Raw genomic sequence first — 23,173 nt, forward strand, 5'->3', positions numbered from 1 at the left:
TATATTTATGAATTTGTACAATCTAAATATGCATCTATTTATTTTATGACTGGAAAATATTATTTTAAAATTTCGACATTGTTATGAAATTAGCATTAGCATTAGCATTAGTAGAGGCATTTGATGCAAGAAAGCAAGCTTATGCAGCATCAGCCAAAAAAAAAAACCCCTTCCACTTCACCCCTCTGTTCGTTCAAAATACCTGTCCAGCTGAGCCTTAAACTTATTTAGGCTATCAACCTCCACCACAAGGGATGGCAGTCTGTTCCACCAACCAACCACCCGCTGGCTAAAGGCAAATTTCCGCACGTCTATCCTACATCTGTCTTTCCTCAATTTGAATTTATGCCCTCTCAGGTGATTTTTCTGAGCTAGAGGAAGAATCCCATCAGCATTGAGCATGCTTAAACCATTCAAGGCTTTATACACCTCTATCAGATCACCTCGCTGGTGCCTAGTCTCCAGACACTGTAATTTGCAAAACTTAAGCCTTTCTTCGTAAGAGCACCCCTTTGTTCCATTCACTAATCTTGTTGCCCTTCTCTGTACTCGTTCCAGCAGCTCTACATCCTTCTTGAAATGAGGCCTCCAGACCTGTATGCAGTACTCTAGGTGTGGCCTGACCATTGCCTTATACAATGGAATAATCACCTCCTTATCCCTGCTGGAAAAATTCCTGTATATCATTGACAATACTCCATGAGCTACTCTTGCAGCCCGTCTGCACTGCTCAGAGAACTTCATATCTGCCTGCACAATCACCCCCAAGTCCCTTTCATTCTCTACCACTGTCAGTGTAGTACCACAGAGTTGATACGTTGCTCTGGGGTTGCTTTTTCCCATGTGTAGTACTTTACATTTGTCAATGTTAAACTTCATTTGCCACCTCTCAGCCCATCTGCTCAACCTTTCCAGATCCTGTTGCAGCAGCATAGTGTCAGTAGTGTCCTTGACAACCCTGCCAACCTTTGTATCATCTGCAAACTTGGACATTAAGCTTGATATACCATCATCAATATCATTTATAAATACAGAAAACAATAATGGACCCAACACTGAGCCCTGAGGGACTCCACTAATAACATTAGGCCACGATTAGCAGTGTCCATTGATTACCACTCTCTGTCTTCTCCCCCTCAACCACCCCTTTATCCATAGCAGCAATTTGCCTCCAATGTCACACTGCTCCAATTTGTGTAGCAGTCTTCCATGTGCAACAGTATCAAAAGCCTTTCTAAGATCCAAGTATATAATATCAAAGTTATTCCCTGCATCCAGTTCTTTTGTGACTGCATCATAGTATCCAATCAAGTTGGTCAGGCATGACTTCCCCTTAACAAATCCATGCTGTGTCTGAGCTATAACTGAAGTCTTGTCTAAATGATCCTGCAGTGCTTCTTTAACCAGTGCCTCCATTAAATTTCCTGGAACAGAAGTTAAGCTCACAGGTCTATAATTACTTGTGTCAGCCTTTGATCCTCCTTTGTGAATTGGGGTCACATTTGCACATTTCCAGTCTATAGGTACCTCCCCTGAGTCCAAGGAAGCTCTCATAATTATGGCTAAGGGTTTGCTTACTTCCTTTGCTGCCTCCTTTAATATAACTGGATAGATCCCATCCACCCCAGGTGCCTTTCTTGTGTTTATCTTCAACAATTTCTCCTCCACTTTACTCCCAGTTATTTCAAGATTCTGTAGCTTACTGCTAGAGTTGAATACACCTCTGGCATTCCCCTTGCTGAATAACTCCTCATGTGTGAATGTCGATGCAAAATATTCATTTAGTTTGTTAGCTACCTGAGCAGGATCATCAACAGTTGACCCATCAATATCAAGTGGACCAATCTGATTCATCCCCTTCCTTCTAGAGTTTACATAAGTAAAGAACTCTTTGCTGTTTTTCTTTGCATCCCTTGCCAAGGATTTCTCGTAATCTGCCTTCGCCTGCCTAACCTCCTTTGTAACTTGGTTGCATATCAACTTGTATCTATCATAGGCTTCTGTGTCATGTGTTAATTTGTAAGTATCCCATGCATTTTTCTTCTCTGCCATATGCCTCATTAGTTCATCTGACATCCATTTTGGCCTAAACCTTGAACAATATTTCTTAGTTGGTATGTAAAGCCTAGTAGCTTCCAAGATAAGTTCTTTGAATGCTTCCCATTTTGAATTTGCTGTTGGTAACATCATCAGTTGGTCCCACTGTATAGAATTTAAATACTGTCTCAGTCCATCGTAGTCGCCTTTACGGAAGCAAATGTTGAAAAAATGTCGAAATGTAGTATCAACCTTTTGTACATAGAACTAATTCCTTTAATTTATAAACGTGTTATGTAAATAAAGTATCATATAATTAAAATCACGGTTTTCACTGTTTCTTTTATTTATTTGAAAACATTTCACAGAATGCAACAGATCATTCCAATATTTTTGGTACGCGTAATATTCAAATATCTGGTCGACTGCATGCACTTTATAGGCAAAATACCCGATAAACCTGCATGAATTGACTCTTTAAGACCAAGGTAATTATTGGGCTATAAAAAATTCCCTACAACTGCCATCATCTTTACTGCAACAAATTCCCACAAAGCTTGGCATGGTTAACATAAAGTTCGAGATGATTTTACAGTACCGATAGATAGTGATGAGTATGATGGATTATGGGATTTGCATAATCGATTATGGATTTTCGATAATAAATGGAAAGGTATAATCAGAAATATGGTTGAAGGAGCAAACACACATCCGCATACACTATTTACTTCTATTCTGCACTTTAGCTGGAAGCGTAGTCGGTGCGGGTCCCATGTAGGAGCGATGGCCCTCACCCATGATTCCCTGGTTTGATAATGGACTGTATGATTCAACTGTCTACGAAACTCCAAGCAGCTTTACTAGTCCATGATTTTTTTCATGAACTATAACCATTTTGAATAGTTTATGATTACCTCTCATTTAATATTTTCATTAATTATCAGTGAACAGTATTGTCTGCCAAGCGTCAGTAAGAAGGAACACAAAATGCACTCTGCTATTATAATTAAGCAACACTTTATTATCAAAGGGATCGGGCTGTATATGCAATATAAATGAAGGTAATGTCAGTTATAATTTAATTAAACATTTATTTTTATATAACATAAATTAATTACTGTTGTAATTTTTAGTTTCATTTAATTTTTTTTTAGGAATGATAATACAAAATACTTCTATGTAAATTACTAGGGAAAACAAGTGTACCAGAATTATTTTAATATCAATACCCAGTTTTGGTACCAGTCTATTATAGATTATCACTAAAGGTTTCTGAAATCATCACATATTACCATTTTCATATTGTACATTTAAACTTACTTAGGATTATCATGAGACTTTATATCAGTGTTCCAAATGACAGAAAAATACCACCAGGAAACAGCGCCATAATTCATTTCAATGAACTTGAATTTTGTCCTTTTGTGTGATGCGGACATTGCGTCCGCATCACACAAAAGGACGCAATATTCCGAATAATCTCAATTCATTCTGTGCGTCGAAATATGTAGCTGTTTCCAAAACTGTCAATGAAAACAATTTTTTTTTTTGCATGTTGTAACACCATAGTGTATTTTGCGCACCTTTCTAAAATTCGTAGTGCATAATTTTTATGTGTGTGTTCACCTGGAATATTTTCAAAATAATTATTAGTCAGATTTTAAGATTAAAGTTTCTAGTGCATATTTTTGATCCTGATTTCGTGGTTCCTTTTTAAAAGGAAACTGATTTATTACCATCGTCGTTACTCTTCTAATACTTTGAAGTGTACACGAAGAAACAGATCGCAATTAGTGCAACTGAAGTAAACGGGGAGGGGGATGAGTCTAGGATGGGCAATTTCCTTTTCTAAATAAAGATACGAAAATAAATAATTCACTAAATATTCCTTATACTCATATAATTGTACCAGTACCAGCTGTATTACAAATGGATACTCACAGGGAGCAATCAAATTTGAATATGGTCGAGCGTGCTTTAACGCATGTGCAGCTCTCACAGCTTTGTGGTTTTGTCACGTTTAGTACAACTGTACGGTGAGTCGCCGCTTTTTTATGGTGTAAATCGTATAATTTTCAATCTCCGAACGGCAGGTAAAACAAGTGCGACCTTGTGTAAAGTGAAACGACAATATGTTAGCTTTGTCCAGCAATTGCTATTTTGAAAATGTGGTTGTGGAGACGCCATTTTCCGAAACTATCATCAGGAAAAAGCTTTTACAGTGGCGTAAACATATTCTTACAGATACCGTTGTGTGATGTTTCGCTTGTTGAAGAATATGAGAAGTTGATGGATAAAGAAGAGGGCAGTGGGAAAGAATGAAACAAGGTAGGGGTGTTTTGAGCTCTCGTTTTTGACAATAGAGTGAAAAATTGGTAGGGTCTTCTCTTATGCACTTTATACGTAATGCTTCAGTAAAATCAATTATTATACATGTATATATTTTTAAGTATATTGCTATTTCCTTATCCCTCCAAAACAATTTTCTTCAAAAATTGGTAACTCCATTTTTACATTGCTGGATAACAAAAGTTTGTTGTTAAAGATTCTTTTCTGATATCATGAGGGTTGAAGATTTTAAAATTATGAAAAGAATTCAAATATGGACTGATTCTTTTTGGATGTATTCTCCAGAACATGGGTACAACCCGTACTTCGGCGAGAAAGAGAGTAAGAAGAAGTCAAATTCGGAACTGATTTAAGCAAAACAACTGTTGCTTTTTTTTAAATAGACTCATATTTGGTTAGTGAAAAAATTTTAGGTTAGTTTACTCCACTAATTCGGAACGGAATCAAGTAAAATAAGCCACGCCAGCAAAGCGGTGCCCATGTCCTGGAGTATAACTTTTTTTTTTTTAAAACAAATCAACTGTTTTTGATTTAAATCATTGATAAACATTGTTCAATTTTAATGCTTTGATCATGTCCTCACAGAAGTGAGGATTTAATTTTTTCATCACTTTATCCAATTAAAATTTATTTCGGTAACCAAAGCTGTAGTGAAAGGCAACTGTATTGCAGTTTGACCCACTTATGATTGGTTATTTATTTATTTTTATTATTATTTTCTGAATAAATACGAGAGAATTTGTAGGAGCAATACCAAGCAAATATGAAATACTAGTTTCTTTAGTTCAGAAACCATCTCCTTATTTTTCAAGAAAATAGTGGATTTATATTTATTGAAGTATAGGGGTGTTATTATTTTAAGCAGAAAAAAAAATATTCTACACAGTAACAGTGCCATCGTTTTTTCGATTCCATGGAAGATAATGGTTTTATTCATGCGTAGGAGGCCGCCATTATTCTCTATCAATATTTCATTGAAGTTTTAGGGGATTAGTTTGATAAGTTGTGCCAGAATTAGAGAACATCCAGTGACGTAGGAAGTAACTTCTTACAAGTAATTGGTGTGCGATGAGTCTAGATTGAATTTGTTTTCTTTTAACATTGGAGACAGCGAGATACTTTGATGCCGTTTCTAGTTTATGTTGAAAATAGAAATGGGAAGCGATTTATTAAACTCATTAGGATTAGTGTTATTAATACCATCGAGTTATTTTTTATTACTCTCCTTTCATTTTTACTTTCAACAACAGCAAAAAAAAACTGATTTTGGTTGTTGTTTAAAACTTAATCTTTTGATTTGTCCTAAATGCTTTAGTTTTAAAAACTAAAATTCCTGGGAGGTTTTTATTACGAGGAACGACAGTTATTGAGCTCCAAAAATTACTTTGCGGAAGCATGAAATTTGATAACAACAAATAAAATAATAATATGCGAGAGAGAGACTTTATTTATATCCTTTGAAATATATAAAATCAAACAGTTTTTAATTTAACTTCCGTTTTTTGCAGATTAAAGGTTTAATGTATCGTATCACGTGCAAGTAAATATGGTGACATGATATGGCTTTACTCATTGCAGTATGCGAGAAAAGATGTCCACGAGAGAAAAATGTATGTTTGTTGTAACTGTGTGATCTGAGGCTACTCTGAAAGTTTGCACCGCTTATATATTAGCACAGATTTGGAGACCTGCAACGAAAACCCGAGCTTTGTATGCATTTTCTACCATCAATGTTATTGCTCGCCAGTAGCGAAAAGTGTATTGCATTATAATCGAATTCGATAGTATAAAATCCGACTAATTGCGGTAAAATTCAGTTTATGGTGCTTATTCCTCTAAACTTCCATCGATCTGAGCGACAAGGAGTGATGGGAACGTGTAGCTCCGCCCACTGCTTCTCGCTGATTAGTAAATGTACTACTGCGAATAATTAATGGCTTTAATGTCTCATTTGCTTTGCAATGCAATGCAATGCACTTAAATCTTTATAATTTCCAAGTTATTTTATGTAAGAATGTGCTTTGCCCAACTACTATGTTGGGTAAAGCACAGTTTACCAACTACTTTGTACGATTTCGGGGGTAAAAAAAATCATACTAATCGTATAACTTCACCTTTCTTTTTTACTACGGTATACTAAAGAAACCCGATAAATAAGCAAAACAAATAAAGGCACTGCAGCTGAAGTCCTATGCAAAATGGCATGCACTTTAATAGAAAATCGTGGTCATTAGCAGCCAATCTTTGAGTTATCACGAGTTATCAAATGGATACCGTTCCCATCATTTTAGGTGGAAACATGCACGGGGGGCTGTCGTTTTGTTTTCCTCATGGTTAAAGACTCTCAGGATGCCGACTGATGAGTTATTCAGCCAATAAAAAAAGAGATTTTCTAGTGTACGTGAGTGCATCATGCAAATTTCTCGGTTTTGTATAATTTAATTTCTCGTACGATTTACTCGGGTTTTTTTTATGTACTATTTCTTCTCAGTGTAGCATTAGGCATCCACAAGGTGTTTCAAAAGTGTGCGAAATATACTGGGACACATTCTAGTGTCCAAAATAATATGTCATAAAAATATGTGTCCATATAAAAATATATGATAATAGTTATGGTGTTACTACGATAATTATTTTTAATGATTCTTTTCTGATAAGATAAAAATAAGTGTGAGTAGAAACTACCGAATGTCCATGACTCGGAGGTCGAAGGTTTTTAAATTACAAGAAATATATAAGGGTGGGTTAATTTTCAATAAAATTACTGTTTTTTAAATTTAAATGAGACATGTTCAGTGTTAGTTCATTAGTCATATTCTTCTCATACCGTTGCTGTTCAAACAACCATAGCTCATTAGCCATTCAGAATTTTTGTATGACTTTTTCTTTCCTTATTTTGGTACCGAAGAAAATCAGGATGTTTCAGAAGAGAAATTTTGAACATACTTTTTAAAAACCCTATATAAACAGAGAGCAGATCCTTTAAAGTCTACGTCAGATGTATGGTGATTAAAATTTTGCATTGGCCTAATTAATATAAAAATTCGGTAAGAAAAGAACTATATTTTATTCGTTATAATATTTATTACAAATTAATAAAGAGACAGACTAGGCACGCTACTGATCATACATATGGCGTCGGAAACGGCATGTTGAATTCAAATTAAATATTAATTTTATGCATTTCTAATTTTATAACCTAAAAGGCATCTCAACTAATCAAGTCAAACCTGACTGAGTGGCTGCATTAGGTGGTTTTCAGGGGATATTCATGTGTTGTTGAGGCGGTTCCTGCGGTTCCCAGGGTTCCCCCGTCAGCCGCCGTTGTACATCTTGTGTAGAAGCTTACGCCAAAACCGGCCATTTTTATGTAGTGTGTTCGATGTGTAAGTGTAGTGATATGGTGTGTTGTTATGTTTTCGGCTGGTACTTGGCTCTTAGCAGATGGGAAGCAGCAACACCTGGTTACCACGTCCCTCCCGCCACGTAGAGGCGGCCAGGATCTACTATCACCTGCTGGACTAACCCAAGGCAAAAGACCCGAGAGAGCCCAAATTAGGATGGAATGAAAAGGCTATAGAAGGAGAAGTTTGGGAGCTGGAGAGGTAAGAAAGAATAGAAGAGAGGAGGATCAAAGAGAGTAACCCCACAATAGTTAGAAGGTAGAACAAATAAAGCAAGACTAAAGGAGATAGAGGTGGAGAAGTGGACTGATTTCTCATGCTATGGGAAATAATCCCACGGAGGATCCCATCCTAGAAGGACCAGAAAGATTTCTTGAATTATAATTATGTCTAATCTCTTGTAGACATTGCTCCAAGCACTTATATATATATATTTTTTTATCCCAATCACGCTATAAACAGGTTACACGTCTTCAGAAGAACACCAAGAATTTGCGCACACTAGATACAGGAACACGTTCAATGTCCAGGAGGGTATATCTGATTACGATGAGTGCCCAATCATCATCAACTTCTCATAAAATTATCCCAAATTAGCAAGTCTAAGCTCCTCTCTTCTTTTAAAAGCACGTGAGGCAAAAGTGTTCAGTGCTATAAATTCCGCTTGAGATTGGAGAAGCGCAGGTTTATTTCCCATTGTTGTTTATTTGTTATTTTGTTTTTAGGAGCATTAGCAACTAAGGCCATATTGCTACGGGGATATGCGGTGATCATTCCCTGACCTTTCCGCATCCTCCGTATTTGGTGATTTCCCATTGTGAAGGTATCTGAAACAAGCTGCAATTAACGCCTGTAGTCTTGATAATATTGACAATCGAAAATAATGTGGTCAACATTCTCTTCCTGTCCACAGAGACAAAGCGGGATAGGAGACAGTCCTAATTTGAATAATTTGCTATTAATACTCCCTTGGCCGGTGAGTAGAAATGTACCATGCAAGCCAGGTGCAAACCATAAAGATTCTCTCTTCCTGAACTTCTTCACCGATGGTAAAAACTCTCTGGTCACGGCGCCAAGTTCCGAAGCTGACTAGTCTCTTTCACATTTATCTACATAAATAGAATGAAGCTTTCTTTTCTCAGATGTTAAAGAAGCATCTAGGTCAAGTTGCACATCATCCAAAGTGACAGGTATTGATTTCTTCAGGTGATATATCATATATCTCTATTTTATTTCATAATGTAAGGGTAACTTTCCCAATAACACCTGCAAAGTCAAAGTCGAAGTGGTTCTACACGCCCGTGACATCATTAGGAGGGCAGCACGCTGGGCCTGCAGAAGCTGTTTCATAATTGCGGACTTGTTGGCCTTAAGTCCCCACGCTCCAGCCGCATAAGCAATGATAGGTAAAAAAACACAATTATAGTATAACCTGAGTGAATGACCTCTCAGGCCCCATGCATTAGGTGGTTTGGAAGGTTTCCGAAATTCAACTAAAGAGTGGCACTGATAATTTAGCAATTAATTCAGACAATTTAGGCAATTTGCCAAATGATTCGCCAAACAAGCGTAGCACCAGTGAAGATTTGATGTCAGTATCGGTGGTGTTGCAGTAATACATCCTGGACACTGCATTCGGGAGTCTACAGATCTGAAGGTGTCCATGTGTCTTTCAGTGCCCTTGCAAGATACTTTATAAATGATCAGTAGTAGTAGTATCAGTAATTACCCCTTTCCGCGTTTCATACGACTCCAAGAGAAGGGGGAGGAACTGTTGAAATACCGTCGACGCATTATGTAATACTGAATATTAATATAACATTGCTTAAACAAAAGGAATTTTAGTTATAAATTGAAAATAATAAAGATATCAACTTTCATGTAGCAATGAATGCGTACTTTTAGTTCCAGCCATCATTCGTAACTTTCACAGATATCATCAGTCGTCACCTCCGACACACTGGATACGTTCCCAAAAACCACATCATCACCATTCGTCCCCGTTGTTGAAGTTGTAACGGTTCCTTCCAAAGCAAAGAAAGCAGTCATAACGTAAAAATCAATAGCATTTTGATTTCTTCGCTCAGTGATAGCATAACCCTGAGTTCTGATATCAATTTAGGGATACAATGAGATGGCAATGATCGGGGAATTATTTTTCTAACAACGACGAATGTGTGCAGCAGTGACGTTCTTCCATCTAATAAAAAAAAGACCGCCTGTAAAGACGTAGCAGGTTTTGAATGCTTCGCAAGAAAAATATTCTCATTTAAAAAGTTTATTTAAAATTCCGCATCATAATTTTTGGTTAGATTCTTCGTATAGTAATTATTTAAAACGATGGGCTACTACAGTTGTAGTATTTAGAAAGAAAGACCTCTTTCTTTCTTTACAGATACTTTAATTATTTTAGCAAGTTAATACTTTTAAAAATAACATTGTTTTGTAGTCAGCCACAGACCATAAAAAATTAGACAATTTATCGTAAAGTTTTGGCTGCTGTGCCACAGCCTTTGGCTAACGAGAGAAAAACGTGAAGTCACTGATGGTTGAGAAAGAGACCCTGCAGACACCGATGACTGCAGTTAGTCAACGGCTGTGGCATAACAACCGAAACGTTACCGTAAATTTGCGAAATTTTCTGGACTGTGTTTTTCTTATTTTCAATTCCTAACTTAGTTCTTTAATTTTATGTAACAGCTCAGAAATTACCAACCCCCAAGTTCGGTGTCTATTTAATAATTCAAGTATTTACTTTCTGCATGATGTCATAAAATTCCATTTATGGAACTTATGGCCAACAGGGCTTTGGCTACTTGCAGAATACCTTATAAGAAAAATGTGTTTACTGAAATTAAATGGATGGCAATCATCGTACATTGATGTATTCAAAGATCAGGTTTTACATTTCATTGGCATATTTTGGATCATTAGCTAGCGAACTTTAGACGGGATAAATGAAAATTCCGATCGAGTGTTTAAGCTAAATGAAATTACGATATAGTTTATGGCTAAAGCCTGAGGTTATGTAAAGAGTTTAACTAATGTGCAAGTTAGCGCAATTGCATCATTTCAGTACATTGCCAACTACTTAAGTAGTTATACACTGAGTATTCACTGAATTATGACCACCTACCTAATGCTTCGTAGGTCTTCCTTTTTCCCTCAGTACAGCAGCTATCCGATGCGGCATTGATTCAACAAGATGTCGGAAGCATTTAGGAGGAATGGCCAACAAAGCTATGTGTAATGCGGTTAGCAATGCAAGTATGGAGTTAATTGGTATATCCAGACGCCTGATGTCCCTTTCCATAGTGTCCCACAAGTGCTCTATGAGATTGATATCGGAGGAGTTCAGAGGCCAATCGATATGCTGTAATTCAGAAGTGTGTTCCTCAAACCATTCCTGCACAACAAGTGCCCGATAGCTCGGCGCATTGTCATCTTGGAAGCCACCATCGCCATTCGTCGGGAAAAAGTGTAACATAGCGTGGTGTACACAGTCAGCAAGCAGTTGACGATAGCTGAGACCACTGATACGTTGTTCCACGTGTACCAGGGGTCCACGTTCCTGCAAGTGAAACATGCCTTACACCATACAACCGCCTCCACCGGCCTGCACTTTTGATACCATGCATAATGGATTGGTTTGGTTTTTAATGGCGCATTGGCAGTTAAGGCCATAATGCGCCAAGTCAATGCATGATGGATCAATAGCCTCGTGTTGTTGATGCCAAATCCGTACACGACCATCCACGGTGTGGAGTAAATAACGTGACTCATCCGACCAGCAGAGCTTCTATTCTTCTAACGTCCAACTTGCATATTCTTTGCACCAAGCGAGTCTTTTACACCGATGAACCTCGTTTAAGAGAGGATGCCGTAGGGGTCGTCTGCTGGAATAGCCCATTCATGCGAGCGTGCGACGCATGGCCATTCCAGATATTGTTCCGGGTTGGCCCATGTTCTATTGGGTATTCAACTTTTCAACAGTGCTGCGCCTGTTCACCCGTGCGAGTCGTCGGACCCGGCACTCACCGCTAACGTCAACCTTTCGCTGACCTTTGCAGTTTTGCCGTAGGGGTCGTTGTTTGACCATTTTTGCGCCAGGTCCTGGTATACTTTAACTACGGCGGCTCTCGAACACCCCACCACTTCAGCCGTTTGAGAAATCGAGACACCAGCTCGTCGAGCGCACCCACAATCTGGCCTTTATCAAAGTCCGATAAATCCTTCCTTTTACCCATCACGCTCGGAATTTTATTACCTACTGAAACACTGACACCTTATCTATACTACTTATCTATACTAACTGCGCACGTACCTCATGTGATCAACGGGTTGCATTCAGTTTTCATAGGGGTGGTCATAATTCCGTGATCACCCAGTGTAAATTGGCATAATTAAGTATATCTCATATTGTGCATACCTTCACAACGAGTTGTCATGATAAAGCACTATCTCCAATAAGTAACACTTTACCATAGAAGACTATTGTTACTTATTCTCAGCGGATGCCATCACCCATGCGGCACCGTTTGAAATATGGTATGGAATAAAGATCTCTGTTATCCTCATACTCTCCCTATTAGACTTAGGAAAGCAAAAAAGATGTAGGAAGGTAATAGTAGGAGAGGAAGAAATGGCGTCGCAGGAAGAAAGGGACAGCTACTCCTTTAACTCACACCACTCATAAATTCCTCGAATAGGCAACGCTCACCCAGTAGAGAAGATTGTTGTTATATACTCTCAGAAACTCTGTGGTCATCAGCCACGGAGTTTACGAGAATATATATTAACAATCTTCACCAATAAGGCACCATTTCGGAGCTTATTTGCTTCTCATCAGTGGGTGGGCAGATATCCTGGTGCTACAATGATGGCAACCCGGTTGCAAAGTATAAATCCACAATATAAGAGATGCCTGATGGTGTGGAGTAATTCAGAATACGGTATAGTTTAAGGTTATGTAAAGAATTTAACTAATGTACAAGTTAGTGCAATTGAATCATTTCAGTACATAACCAACTACTTAAGTAGTTATGAATTGGCATCATTAAGCATATGTTACTTATTTGTGGTAGTGCAATGTCATGGGAACTCGTGAAGGTATTCACAATATGAGATATACTTAATGATACCAAATTTATAACTACTTAAATAGTTGGCTATGTACTGAAATGATGCAGTTGCACTAACTTGTACATTAGTTAAATGAAATTGTAATCATTTCTAGCGTGAGCTTCCTGTGAATATATTCCGTCACCGCAGCATGCAGTTCAGCACTCCCACACCCACTTGAATAGCCAAGCCAAGAGAGGCACTGCCTGTAGTGAAATTAATCCCTCAATATGGGTTGGAGGAAACGAATAAAAAAGGAATCAGAAACGCTCCATTAAGTCATGCCAGTGCACATACAGATGTAAGATAACAACCTCTATTCATGTAATTATCCAAATATAGCGCGCAAAATATAGACGATTAAAAATATACATGAGTGCACAAAATAAGAATTACGTATGATCATACTATAATACTTAAATATACTTGAGATAATTAAAAAAAAGAATAAATTCCTGATACTAAGTCCAAGCCATCGTCTTCCCTCTCTAGGTAGAAATTATTTCATAAAGGAAATTAAAATAAAATATTTATTTTAAAAGTTAATAAGTCGATAAAGTGAAAAAAAACACTTCTAAAATAATTATAAATTTTGTTTAAAATGCATTATGGTTGATGATGGCCAGCAGTTAGTTTCCTAATTATTAATTAGGTAATTTACTCATTAACAGATAATTTTGAAGCAGGGTATAGCAGTAGATTAACAAACAGCCTTGCTGTTATGAAATTGTAATCATTTATAATTTCAGTTGTTCGGAAATGCGTCAATTATATCCTAATCCTGCTGGTCCTAGAGGTGCATTATTAGTGGATTAGTCGATAACACATTATTTCGATGGTATCATTTACCCAACGCCGTTCGGAAATGGTACGAAACACCACATAATCTTAAGCTGCACCAATAAGATGCTATCAGCTTTTGACTGATTATTAGGCCCTCGATATATGCGTGGACCACAGTTTATTATTTGGTAACCTATTTATTTAATTATTACTTTATATGTCAGAATATAAATAAGTCAACATTGACGAATGAATAAGTAAATTTTATTTATTCGTCCTGGTAGTTTCAACACTTCATTAATAAATTTTACGGGCTTGGTTCACGTTTCTGTAACATTTTTATCCAGTTGCAATTTCAATTTTAGTCCACAGTTTTATAAATAAATTTAGGTTTTCAACATCGCATCAACTTGCCTATGACCATCCCGTGCTGCACAAACTGCTTCTGGAACTAGTGCCTTCGCTTCACTTCTACTTAGCCTGAATTTTCTACATGCATTCAATAATATGCCAAGATATTCACATTACATTGGTTTGATCATGCATTGGGCCTGTAGAAAATGGCATCATATAGCTGCAACTTGACACTGTGAAAAATACGTACCTCATCCATATCAGCACTAAGGATTCATCTGAGTGACAATGAAATCCATTAGGTTTCTATATCCCCTAAGATGCATCCACCATACTGACAGATCCGCTACCGCGAAATGGGTAACAAGAGTCAGAGATACCGATGGTTGAATTTTTATGGCTGAGAAAACCTTGGGTCCGTTCGAGAATTTCGCGAAGGGATGCAAGAAATGGACCTTTCGTTGCCGAATCATTGGTTATTTGAATAACGGAAATTTATTTCAAAAGTTTGCGGATTCAGAAAAAAAATAAAAAATTCGCGTGTGTACCCAGTACGCACGAAAGATGTTTTATGTGTAAACATCTTTGACGACACCTACTAAATTTCGAACAGCTAGAATCAAAATAATGAACGATGCAATTTATGCTCACACCTGCTGCTTACTCTACCGAATCAATGTGAGTGATAAATAGGATACACATGCCCGCTGCTTACTCTACCGAATACGTTTGGATGAGGTTAGGCCAATAGCCTAACTACCCATTTGATTGTAGCCATTTGTTGACTAGTATGATTGCAACAATACGACTATTTGTATTCTTACAATCATACTATCATATTACTCTGCCATGGTTTATCGAAATTACACACGCACCGCACGCTAACGACATTGCAAGAAAAAACAGCATCCACGCATAATTCGCTATCGAAACTATGACTTGGCTCAGGATCTCAACCAGTACAAGCGCGAGATGGTAACGTTGCGCATTCTGTTTTGCAATGAGGAAACAGAGCTACTGTCGGAGATGAAATATGTCAAGATCTACGACGACAATGAAGAGCTCATACTAGGTTGTAAATTGTATGAATCGGAGTTGGACATTCGAAAAATGATTGAAATATGTAAGACGATATGTCAAGACCACGACGACTGTAACCCTGACGAAGCATGCGATAATGACCTGCATAGCCATTAAACGCGACTGCGAGAAGGGGACCCCTTTCGAAAATTTTACATCAACCAAACAGCGAGATGAATGAGGGTCTAAAACTTTCCACGCTCAACCGACCAAGCGCAATTGCAAAGAAACACGAAGATTTGATGACCAACGAGGACTTCTGCAACTTAATGAGAATGAATGGCCAATTACAACCAAAAGATTCTACTCATGCATGTAGTTTGGAGTCTGTTATCTCCCAACGCGAACCGATTCAAATATTCTTGACCGGTCCAGCTGGTTGCAGAAAAGCGTTTATGATTCGCCTCTTGATGGAAATATACAACTGCTTCAGTAATACAGACGGGTTGTAACGCCTACATTACATGCGCTTCAACTGGTAAGGCTGAAGCGCATGTAATGTAATGATCTTGGATGTGCTTAGAGCTGGTTTATGCCGGCTCTGAGCACATCCAAGATCACTACCCTCAATATATCCATTTCTCTGGTTACCAAAAGGTTTCTGCCACGGGTGGCAATGGTTAGCCCAAAGCCACCTAAGTGGTACGCCCCAGTACCATAAACATTTTTTCGCAACTAGCTGGTTTATACCAGCTCTGACCACATCCAAGATCACCTCCCATGATCCTTTGCGCGATTTCTTTCCCGTTTTCTTTGTTATGAAACGGAAATGACACAATTTCCGCGTTGCAAAATCATGACAAATTGATTCTACTACCGTCCGAAATTTACACTTCAAATAACCTATTCACTAACCTACTGTTACGCAACGTAAGCCACAAATAAATTTTTACTGACAATATTCATTTATCTTACAATTAGGAAGTTAGTCAACGAATAGATATAACCAGTAATAAATCCATAATAATTGGACTGAACTTTTATGGCCAGGTTTAATTTAACTTAGCATACAGTTTTGTGGTACACGACTCTTGTAAGTCAGTGATCTTTATTCAAGGGACACATAAAAAAATTCTGTAACGGGTGACACTTAAAACAGCATTTATCGCCACGATATCTGATTGTTTAAAGAGAGCATATTTAGAATATTCTAGATATATTGAGGGAATATAACAAGTATTGTGTTAAAGCTATACTAGTACCATTATAATACAGACTGTTCTATGCGATTTGTAGTCTTCTATTTCTCGTATAATACGCAGAAGTCTAGCACATTCAATAGCCATTAACTCCACTCTTCCTTGCACTTTATAGTATTCACCATATAGTGTAAGGTAGCCACAGGCTTTTGCTGCACCAGCAAAAAAACATAAAGTAGAAGTAGAATTCTTTATTGCAAAAAGTATATAAGAAAATACAAATTATGTGCTTTCCTCCTCGCATAGGTAACTCTACCTGCGAGGTCAACTTCTTCCAGTAATCAACGACTCGCTGGCTAAAAGAAAACTTCCTACAATCTGATCTAAACCTCAACTCCCATAATTTCATAATTTGAATTTATGGCCCATAGTTTTCGAATTCTTTATAACAGTGAGAATTTCACCTTCATTCATTATACTGATCCCTCTCAGAGCCTTATAAAATTCAATCAGGTCACCTCTGATGTGTCTGGTTGCTAAGCTCTGTAGCCCACGTAACTGGAGTCTTTCCTGATACTGTCGTGCTTCAGCCGATCTCACCATTCGAGTCTCCTATCTTTGAACCCTTTCAAAAAGCTCTTTAATTTCAAGACCCTCTTTAATCATCATCTTCCAGTGCGTCCTGGTTGAACGTGACGGTGACACGATAAAATTAAAATTTATCTGAGAATTTATAGTCGTGTGAAATGCTGTCTTCGTACATTTCAACTGAAAAGAGATAGAGATATTTTTACCCACTTGTTTTTATTCGTGGGGCTTATTTTGCACTTCGACCTGTGTTTTGTTATTAAACTGCAAAAAAAATCAATGATTTCACTGCTCCAATAAAACTTATACTGTTGTTAACCTAATTAAAAAAAATTATTGTTGAAGCAGATGGGAACAGTATCATTGAACGAGATCAACAACATCATTTGCTGTGAGAAATTATTAGAAAAATTAAATGTAATAAAAAGAAACTACTGAAGCATCATGACGAAAGCTGAACTGTAGTTTAAGTTTATTGGATCCAGCCCTTATGTGCAATAGATAAGCTGCTTTTCTACTCCGTGTTGAAATAGCCCCATTTTGAATCACATCCAGTCAGAAAAAATTAAATGGCCATTTTCAAACTTGGCTATTTTTCTACAAAACTCAGCGGAGCAAATTCCAAACAATCTTAATAATTTCAGTTCCAATAGGCGAAAATCTCCAGCCTCAGTGTCTTCTATTTATGTGCTATTATCTCAAGACTAAACTAGCACAGTGTAACTAGATATAGATTTTAAACTGGAAGTGAATAACTAAGCTTAACTAGAAAGATTTGCTGCCCAGTTTCGAAAGTGATAACTCTCGTTTCAACAAACTGGTATTGAAGTTTTCTTTCTAGTCAGTTGTGGGATTGCTGAAGGAAAATACAGTCCAAAGTATTGTTGAGGCGGATATTCGACTTCCAGCCAAAAATATTGCAAATTGCCTCCCTATCGAAAAGCTGAAAACGACATAGCGCACACAAAACGCATAAAGACAAATCGTAGCGATTGTGCAAACACAACATTTCGTACATAGCTATAATGACAAAGCGAACTCTGCATCGAATGGACTCGCCTACCTTATATAGCGAAGCAAATAGGAACCACTTCACTCTACACTTAATAAAGAGCATTTTGCCACTAAGAGTACTTTGCTATTTAAATAAATAATTGTTTATTGCATTTACCCAAGCTCTTTTTCTCCTCGAAACTCGGGTTTTTCATCCAACAAGCAGAAAACCAACCTCACAACACACTCAATTTACAAACAATATACACCGAGCAATATGGCTTTAGTTGCTGATGCTCCAAAAACCCTACTGGGACGACAATAACCCAGCCCTTCACAAATTATGGCTAGGGTCGGATCAGTTATTACAGTAGAAAATAAAATAGTGAACAAACAATATACACAACATCAGTTTACCATTTTAAATAATGAATACGATTTATATTAAAGTTTTCACAAATTATGATTGTTGCTGTCATTACTCAAACAGACCATTTCAGGGATTACTGTTCCTTTATCTCTCTCTTTCTCCACAGCTCTGTTGAGAAAGAGAGAGCCGTGGTATAAAAGACAAGAGGGGTCAATGAAATTAAAACGTTCGGTATCAGGACAATGGAGCATCATATTTCATTTGAAGATACCCTTTTGCATGCCCGAGATCTAATGAGATTTCGTGATTGAAAGAGCTTGGAGAAGAAGAGAAGTGAATAATGAGGCTGTCCGTTGACATACGATCGTCAGGAATATGTAATGAATGTTTCTAATTCCTGACTTGGTTCCTAGAAGGATTAGGATTTTAACTGAAAAAAAAATGCGATCTTGGATAAAAATATATGCAATTCTATTGAAAAAATATGTAAATCGTAAAGATAACATGAGTGACGTGTGCAGGAAAGCGTTATACAGCGAAGTGACCTAACGAGCGCCCAAATCAATTTACAGGCTGTAGTGACGGACTTCCAAAGAGGTCAGTGTTCGAGTTGTCAGTGTTAAATGACAAGTGTCATTGTAGTCATTAACGAATGCAAAAACGCGTGGAAAACATCCCCATAAAGAGTACAAACCGCGTCCGGAAGTGTAAAATTACTTAGCGATGTGCTTCACCTCTTTAAGAAATCCTCAAGTATAATCATCACCAAATGCCAGAGCAGTTAACCTCGGCATTCATGTGTAACATTACAAATCATCTGTACCCGCACCATGCGAAGAACTTTACAAAAGAATGTATTACTGGGGAAGAAAGCCTTCACTAAAGCTGATGATGTCTTCCGCCAAATGAAATATACGACAGCATCGGTGCCAGAAATGTAAAGAATGGATGCAGGACTGGAAAAAACCATGTTGTTTCCTATTTTCGTTTGTTAAGCACCGATAGAAGAGTGCACATATTATGTATTGTATCTGCAGCATAGGCTGGTGGTTGAAGCATACTCTTGATCCCCTGATTCCATTTGAAGGTACCAAGATTGCCAGATCTTACTCGAACATCGCTATAAATCAGATACACTCGTCAATGTTGGTTACCCCTATAGGCAGGAGTAATTTCAAGATGAAAATATAATTATCCACCTCTCTGAATGTGTGAAAGGATGGTTTGAGAAAATTTCAAGCATCTTTTCTGGCCATCTTATCTTCGGATTTCAATCCCATTGATCATTCAGATGAATTGGAAGTATGTGTTCCTTAGCAGAGTTCCCTGACGGAAACATCTGTTTTATGTTTCAACAGACGTAGCAAAAAAATTAAAGTAGAATGGCAAGAGACTTCGCTATTTTGATAATCTAGGCGGCTGCGATCAGCTAGAATTTTCCACCATTAACACAATTAATATTTCAAGAGCTTCGTACAATTTCTTCAACACTTGAATGGATTTGTCCTATCCAGGGCTTGCTTGCTTGTGGGCCAGTAGACCAATTAACTTTCGAGGTTGAATAGGTATAGGAATATGAATAGGTTTCCAATAATCAGCTCAAAATTAGGTAAGGGTGTCTATTGTTTGACCTGCTGCCATACATGTAGTTCTTCAATGCTATGTGAAAGAATTCCACGCACCACATGCACATCATTTTTGAACACATCAGGTGCATTCTGGTTCGTATAATTTGTTATGCACGATATGAGATTTCTTTCAAGGTGCGCCAAAGTTTTATTGCATTACTTTTGCTAAAACATTTTGTCACATTTCATTTCTTTCCCACACAGTTCGGAAAATATCTTATTGCCGTCTGTTGTGTAATCTTATTTTCTTGAAATCCGCTATTTGAATAAAGAACTGCTGTGTGCTTCTTTAGACAAGGTCAAGAAAAGACAATATTATGGACCCAACCAATACCAATGCTCTTGAAGTAATGACTGTCGTGACTTGCATATGACACTACTCAGAGTCTAGTGAGGAAATGACATTTTCACGTCCCACGTTGTTGATGTGATAAGCACTTATTCCGTCATTTTGCGGTGGCATGGTACCGTTGCAAGTGCTTCCGCAATATTTTGGAAGCAAGTACTTGAATACGCAAAAGAATGAGTCAGGCATGTACATTAAGTACTAATATATATATTAACTCTCTTTTTATATTTGGACATGGAATTACGTAATTTCGAAAAACCCAATGTCTAATAACACATCGAGTAACAGGAAAAAGAATTCTACGATGCAAAACAATACCTTTTATTGCTAGAGATTTCGTAAGAGATTGTTAGCGTGATAAGGCAAATAAACTATAATAGCATAAACAAAATGCAAATGCATTTCTGTGTAGAATTAGTCAAGTGATATTACTTTGAATCCACTAAAATAAATGTCTTAATGTGTTCAAATTCTGTTTAAATATTTCAGTGCATTTTGAAGTTGAAAAGTTGCAGCAAAATGCTATTATGTAAAAAATAAAAAAAGGAGAATAAATTTGTTGCTATTTTAAACTTTGAAATATTCATTGCGCTGTAAATTTAAATTAATAACTGGAAAATGCAAGAGAAAAATGTACCCTAATTCAAGGTTCTCTCCTTGGTTTACAGTGAGACTGATCAAGAGGAATTTTGGAAAAAACAAGGTGATTCGGCGTCTTTAAACATGGTATACGATTTGTTTTCTGATTCTTTCTGTTTCAGAAATCGAGTAAATAAGGAAAAAAATTTACATTATATGCATAAATCAGTTATAATGCTTTTCGAAGCATTTATGGAACATTTTCTCAGTGACAGCGTGATGGTTTTCGCAACTTGTCATTCGCATGAAAAGGTCTAGGTTCGAGTTCCATCGGAAAATGTTGGAATTCTTGAAGGAAAACGGGGGGGTTGCAGTAGTGTTTTTTCCTGAGAGTTATTCCTGAATGTTCAGCGAGTATGACACGGAAATTGACCATAAACACGCGCTATGCAGCGTAATAAACTACGCTACAAAATGGCGTAAGATGCCGGTTCTCCATAAAACCGATAACAAACAGAAGATGGAGGTTCGACGATGATAAATTTCTAAAAGCAGTTTTACACGAAGATAAAACTTATCGCTATATCACTGTTGTAAATTGCGCATTCACTGGCCTGTGTTGCTACCGATGCATGATTATTTTCTCTATATGCTCCCGGAATCGGTACTCGGGGGGTAACGCAACTGATGTATAACCAGCCTCCCCACTCCGGGTGGAAATGGTTCAAGTTTGAATCCTGTAAATGGTGCAAGTAATTTTTTAGGGCCTTTATCACAAAATATCTGAATATCTGAATTAGCTAGTTTCAGGCGAATTTTTCATGGATTTTTCTCTCGAAAACTGGGTTTTTCGTCCAGAAAACTATCAAAATCGAATTTTCTGTGACTACAGAACTGTAGTCACAGACACTCGTAATTTACAGATAGACAATACATATGGTGCAACATTGTTTAAGTTGCTGATGCGCCTAAAATCCTACAACGATAGTTCATACAGCCCACATCAGGAGTGATCCTCCTTACTCACATCGATGCACTCGCCGGGAAATAGGGGTTGTGACCGTCGTTCGCCCATACCACGTGGAAAAGGCTTGTTCGAAACCGTCAATGAAGCGAAGAACGTTTATGGATATTTTTCAATCTATGGCCGAGTTAGTTAGTCGCGGACGAGGGTTTCTCTCAAATTCGAGTTTTTCCCCAGGAAAAACAGGCAAATCGACCGCACAATTTATATTCGAATTGAACTTAGTGTATGAAATGCTGCTCGGGTATCCGTAACTTAATGTATGTTTGTTTTACTCACGTCGGTGTGAATAAAACATTAAATCACCATTAAAGGATGAATAAAGCCTTATTCACAAAACTGTATGAAAAAACGAACAAATTGGTCAGCTTACTTTAACGTAGAAGTCACTAATTTTTCTGGAAAAGAATTTGAAGTATTCTTGCCACTTACTTGCCATCTAGATGAGGGGTGGGTTCAGACCAAAGAAACTAAGGCTCTGGGGGATGAGTGCATAGTTTCTTTAAGCTGCAACCATTTTGTGCTCAAATAGTCACTCGTTTGGAAAAGTCCTGATTTGATTCCTGTCTATGACTGGAGAATTTCTAGAGTCCTCTTCTATCGAGGCGAGGCTGCAATAGTCGATCTCAGGTGGAGGTTATGATTCCCCCACCTCCGTGTTATTTTCAGCTTGCAAGACATGGGAATCGGTCCGTGAAACACACTTCTGCAAACATAATACACAAAGGAGCAAAATGGTCCTAATCTCTGGTAGTCCTAAAAAACACTACTACTATTTCTGTGGTCGGTTTGCCGACTTTTCTGGATAAACCCATAGTTTCCAGAGGAGAAAAGGAAACCATGCAACTCTCGACTTGTGACTGACAACTAACTGTGTCCAGTGCGAAAGAAGGGTACAATAAAAAAATTCCTTTCGTCTTGACGACAATCGAACCCAAGCTTTTCCAACGTGGTTTGGAAGGCTAGTGATCGTAATCACTAGATTTTGTAATCATCCCAGATTTTGTAACCACCCTGTCTCAACATGAGCACAGTGCAAAGTTCATCTACCACCACTCTGGATGAACCAGAGGCACATCATAGCCTCATACAATATAACAACCTCTCAAAAGTCTGTCACTCAACCACAAAAAAGGAAAAGAGAAAAAAGCGCACCGATTATCATTCTCAGGAAGAAGTTCAAGAGTGCTCCATCCCCCCTGACTTTGGTCCTGATGAGACCCAATGTAGTACTACATGCACGAGAGCTTCCACAGCCGCGGGCCCCAATGTGGACCCCAAACTCTCAACTCCTACGCTTCCTCCTTCAGCCCTTGACCAGACGATTGTAATGGGTCTAAAACCTTCTGAACGATTGGCCATCTCGTCCTCGCTG

This window comes from Mastigoproctus giganteus, chromosome 1 (assembly GCF_048544385.1).
Source record: "Mastigoproctus giganteus isolate SK-2022 chromosome 1, ASM4854438v1, whole genome shotgun sequence".
Taxonomy (NCBI): Eukaryota; Metazoa; Arthropoda; class Arachnida; order Uropygi; family Thelyphonidae; genus Mastigoproctus; species Mastigoproctus giganteus.